The sequence below is a fragment of the Saccopteryx leptura genome, chromosome 2, assembly GCF_036850995.1.
Source record: "Saccopteryx leptura isolate mSacLep1 chromosome 2, mSacLep1_pri_phased_curated, whole genome shotgun sequence".
Classification (NCBI taxonomy): domain Eukaryota; kingdom Metazoa; phylum Chordata; class Mammalia; order Chiroptera; family Emballonuridae; genus Saccopteryx; species Saccopteryx leptura.
This window is the reverse complement of record NC_089504.1, coordinates 162434412-162440411: the sequence shown is the minus strand read 5'-3', so window position 1 is coordinate 162440411 and position 6000 is coordinate 162434412.

The window sequence follows — 6000 nt, the reverse complement described above, 5'->3', positions numbered from 1 at the left end:
CTGGTCAGAGCACGCAAGAGAAGAAACCATCTGCTTCTATCCTCTCCCCCTTCCTTCCCTCTTTCCCTTTTGCAGCCAGTGCCTCAATTGGTTCAAGCATTAGTCCCAGGCACTCAAGATGGCTCAATTGGTCTGAGCATGTCAGCCTCAGGTGCTAAAAATAGCTCAATTGATTCAAACATCACCTCCAGACAGAGGTTGCTGGGTGGATCCCAATTGGGGTACATGCAGAAGTCTGTCTTTCTATCTCCCCTCCTCTCACTTAAAAAAATAGACCAGTATGGAAGAAAGTATAGTGGTTCCTCAAAAATTAAGAAAAACAACTACTGCTTGACCATGTGGTGGTGCAGTGGATACAGTGTTGGACTGGGATGTGGAGCACCCAGGTTTGAAATCCTGAGGTTACCGGCTTGAGCATGGACTCGTCTGATTTGAGCAAGGCTCACCAGCTTGAGCCCAAGGTCGCTGGCTGGAGCAAGGGGTCACTCCATCTGCTGTATAGCTCCTGGTCAAAGCACATATGAGAAAGTAATCAATGAACAACTAAGGTGCCACAAGAGGGAATCAATACTTCTCATCTCTCTCCCTTCCTGTCTGTCTATCCCTATCTTTACCTCTCTCTGTCTCTTTCTGCCTGTCACAAAAAAAGAAAGAAAGAACTACCATATGACCCAGAAATCTTTCTACTGGGTACCTACCCCCAAAACTTGAAAACATTGGTATGAAAAAACACATGCACCCCCATGTTCATCACAGCATTTTTTACAGTTGTCAAGACATGGAAACAACCAAAGTGTACCTCGATAGAGGACTGGATAAAGAAGGTGTGGTACATATATAAAATTAAATACTACTCAACTATAAGAAATGATGACATAGCACCATTTACGACAACATGGATGAATCTTGAGAACATTATACTGAGTGAAATAAGTAAATCAGAAAAATCTAAGAACTTTATGATTTCACACATAGGTGAGATATAAAATTGAGACTCATGGACATAGATAAAAGTGAAGTGATTATCAATGGGAGAGAAATGTGGGAGAGGGAGTGCAAGGAATGGAGTAAAGCGAGACAAGTATGCAGTGATGGAGAGTGATTTGACTTTGGGTGATGGGTACACAACATAATCAACAGTTCAAATGCTATAGAAATGTTTACCTGAAACTTATGCACTCTTATTGATCAATGTCACCCTGTTAAATTTAATTTTCTAAATTAAATTAAAGAACAACAACAATGCTCCTTCACTACTCTGAAAGTCTAGGTCCCTGAAGAAATATGCTAGTTCTGTTTTTCCTGTGCTTTATAAATGGGACAACCAAGTCTAAATGACATTTGTTTACTGAATACTTTAGGCCCACTGTTAATATCTATAGCTCAGGAAAAAATATTTCTTATAAAAATTTACTACTCATTGACAATGCATTTGATTACCCAAAATGCTGATGGAGATTATTTACAAGATTAAAGGGTTTTTTGTTTGTTTGTTTGTTTGTTTGTTTTGTATTTTTCTGAAGTTGGAAATGGGGAGGCAGTCAGACAGACTCCTGCATGCACCCAACCGGGATCCCCCCCAGCACGCCCACCAGGGGGCAATGCTCTGCTCATCTAAGGCATTGCTCTTTTGAAACCAGAGCCATTCTAGCACCTGAGGCAGAGGCCATAGAGCCATCCTCAGCGCCCAGGCCAACTTTGCTCCAATGGAGCCTTGGCTGCAAGAGGGGAAGAGAGAGATAGAGAGGAAGGAGAGGGGGAGGGGTGGAGAAGCAGATGGCCGTTTCTCCTGTATGCCTGGCTGGGAATCTCCTGCATGCCAGGCCGACGCTCTACCACTGAGCCAACTGGCCAGGGCCTTGTTTTGTTTTTTTTTGCTTGCTAACACAACATCCATTCTGCAATTGTTGGATTAAAGAGTGATTTTTTTTTACTTTTAAACCTTATTATTTAAAAAATAAATTTTGGGCATGACCTGTGGTAATGCAGTGGTTAAGCATTGACCTGAAACACTAAGGTCACCAGTTCAAAATTCCTGGCTTGCCTGGTCAAGATACATATGGGAGCTGATGCTTCCCACTCCTACCCCCACTTCTCTCTTTCTCTATGTCTCCCCCCTTCTCTCTCTTTCTCCCTCCACTCTAAAATGAATGAATAAATAAATAAAAGAAATATATTTTGTAAGGCTATAGCTTACATGCATAGTAAGTCTTCTGCTAGATCTGGTCAAAGTAAATTGAATGCCTCCTGAAAAGTATTTGCTATTCTAGATGACATTAAGAACATTCACGATTTAAAGGAAGAGTTCAAAATATAATTACTGAGAGAAGTTTGGAAGATGTTGAATCCAAACTTCATGGATGACTTTGAGGCGTTCAAGACTTTCCCGGTGGAAGTAACTGTAGATATGATGGAAACAACAAGAAAACTAGAATTAAAAGTGAAGCCTGAAAATATGGCTGAATTCCTGCAATCTGATACTAAAACTTGAATGGTTGAGGGTTGCTTCTTATGGATGAGCAAAGAAAACCATTTTTTGAGAGGGAGTTTACTCCTGAACAAAATGCTGTGAAGATTGTTGAAATGACAACAAAAGATTTAGAATATTATATAAATTGCCTGACCAGGCAGTGATGCAGTGGATAGAGTGTCAGACCGGGATGCGGCGGACCCAGATTCGAGACCCCGAGGTCGCCAGCTTGAACATGGGCTCATCTGGTTTGAACAGAGCTCACCAGCTTGGACCCAAGGTCACTGGCTTGAGCAAGGTGTTACTTGGTCTGCTGTGGCCCCACGGTCAAAGCACATATTAGAAAGCAATCAATGAACAACTAAGGTGTCACAACGAAAAACTGATGATTGATGCTTCTCATCTCTCTCCATTTCTGTCTGTCTGTTACTATCTATCCCTCTCTCTGACTCTCTCTCTGTCTCTGATAAAAAAAAAGAGAATATTATATAAACTTAATTGATAAAGCAATGGCAGAGTTTGGAATGATTTACTCTAATATTGACTTCAAGTTCTACTATTAGTAAAATGTATCAAACATAATATCCTGTTATACAGTAATTATTCAGGAATGAAGAGACAATCTATGTAACAAACTTTATTGTTGTCTTAAGGTATTTCCACATTCATTTCAATCTTCAACAACCAACAGCCTGAGCAGTCAGCATTCATCAACATTGAAGCAAAACTCTCTACCAGCAAAATTACAGCTCACTAAAGGCTCAGTTAATTGTTATCTTTCTCTTTAGCAATAAAGTATACTGCTCACAAAAATTAGGGGATTATTTAAAAATGAATATAAAGCAATAAAAAAAGAAGTATTTGATTTTTTTAAATTTTTCTGAAGTGAGAAGCAGGGAGGTAGAGAGACAGACGCTAGTATGCACCTGACCAGGATCCACCCAGCAAGCCCACCAGGGGGCAATAATCTGCCCATCTGGGGCATTGTTCCATTGCAACAGAGCCATTCTAGAAGCTGAGGTGGAGGCCATGGAGCCATACTCATTTCGCGGGCCAACTTTGTTTCATAGCTGTGGGAGAGGAAGAGAGACAGAGAGAAAGGAAGGGGGAGGGGTGGAGAAGCAGATGGGCACTTCTCCTCTGTGCCCTGGCCAGGAGTTGAACCCTGGACTTCCACATGCTGGACTGATGCTCTATAACTGAGCCAACCGGTCAAGGCCTTGATTTCTTTTTTTTTAAATAAGAACATCAGAAAAACAAACAAGTCAAAGAATTTTATTTGATTATGCAAATGAAATGCAAAACCAACTTTTATTTTATTGGTGAAAATACACTATACAAATGGCTGAAAGTACTGGAGTATCTGCACATTCTCTGATTTTTGTGAGCAGTGTAGTTTAAATTAAGATCTGCACATTGTTTTTTAAACATAATGCTATTGCCCACTTAATAGGCTAGAGTATATTATAAACATAGTTTTATATGCTCTAGGCAACCAAAAAGTTGTGTGACTCACTTCATTATGTTATTTCCTTTATTGTGATTATATAAAGCCAAACTTACAATATCTGCAAGGTATGCCTGTATTTACCTTTGCTGGTAGTCCTAATTCCTTTATGTGGATTAGATGTACTGTGTACTGTTCTTTCATTTCCACCAAAAGGACTCTTTTCAGTATTTCTTCTAGGATCTTCTAACAATAAACTATCTCAAATCTACTAGCAATAAATTCTCTCTTTTGCTTATATAACTATGTCTCAATTTTGCCTTCAGTTTTTTTTTATAAATAAATTTTTATTTTAATGGGGTGACATCAATAAATCAGGGTACATATATTCAAAGAAAATATTTCCAGGTTATCTTGTCAATTAGTTCTGTTGCATACCCATCACCCAAAGAGAGATCATCCTCCGTCACCCTATGTCCAGTTTTCTTTGTATCCCTCCCCCTCCCCCTCTCCCTCCTTCCCTCCCCCCACCCCCCGTAACCACCACACTCCTGTCCATGTCTCTTAGAATTGTTTTTATGTCCCACCAATGTATGGAATCCTGCAGTTCTTGTTTTTTTCTGATTCACTTATTTCACTCTGCATAATGTTATCAAGATTCCACCATTCTGCTGTAAGTGATCCAATGTCACCATTTCTTCTAGCTGAAGAGTATACCATGGTGTATATGTGCCCCATCATCTTTATCCAGTCTTTTTTTTTTTTACAGTGATTAAAAGCCTTTAAGCAAACTCTTGGCCAATACAGCAAGAAACCATAAAAGAGTAGTGTCCTTAACATGTTCACCAAGTCCAAGTTGGCCCCATCACCATGCCAAATTCCTGAAAAATGCAACCCAACCACAGTTCAGTCTGTTAGGAGCTGTCACAGGGAGCAGGAGTCCAGGAAAAGTCCACATCCAGGAAAAGTCCGCATGGCACTGGAGTTGTCACCATTCTATACTTTGCAGCTCATGTCCAAGTCCCAATGACCGCTGCTTCTAGCTGGTAATGATTCAGGTAGACTGGAAAAGCCATTTGCAGCATGCGTGGATATGGAGCTTTTGTTCTCCTCTGCCTGGAGAGATGAGACCAGGTTGCTTTTCCCTGGAGCTCTGCGACTGTGGCATGATAAAGAGAACCTTAGGATACACTAAGCTGGGTGGCAAAGGTAGATTCATAATAGAAGTTGGCAAAAGGGGGAAAGAGAGCTCTAAATTAGGAGTAGGTCCCAGCCTGAAATATGAGTGGGGCATTGAGGTAGGAGGGATAAAGGAAATACTTTATATTAAGCAAAGCAGCAGAAAATAGGACTATCAACACCCACAACAGAGATCTTTGAGGAAAGAATAAAAAACCTGACTATTCAGGAAAAACATAGTTAAGTGGCCCTTGTGCGAATGAGATCAGTTTACCTGCTTCTTGGAAGAAATACCCTAGGCTTGTGCACAGTGTTGTAGATGGGGCTGATGGCCCTGGGCACCTTCAGCCTTCAGTGGCAAACCCCAGTTTTCTGGGCAAGGTTAGGTCATAGGTGGCTGGAGCAGGGCTGGAAGAGACTGAACCCTCCCTTAGAGGAGCGAGGGGAAAGCCTACCTTCCAGTGGCCCTGTTTCCTCACAGCAGAGGCATGTAAGCCTGGCAGGCTTTAGCTCAATGACCTTCCTTTCCACTATTGAAGCAGGATCCAGATGGCATCCTATGAGACCCCTTTGGGGTGTTGGAGCCTTTAAGGGTGTATCCTAAAAGCTGGTAGTTCCCCTGATCTCTATTGGGCTTTTTCTGCCTCTAGGTATCTTAAAAGCCATGCTCAGAAGATCTCGCTGAGGGGTTTGAGGATCCCCATCCGCCTATATAAATCTTTTCCATATATCTGGAGCTATTTGGAAAAAGACAAAACAGTGTTATTAGCTGGATCTAATAAAGAAGGTAGTAGTTTGCAGGCGAAAAAGATTTGGTGTCTCCTGTTCATCAGCATTCAATAGAAATATAAAAAAATTTTTTAAGTAAAAAGTATGATATGGTAGACCTGTAGGAGTTCCAGGA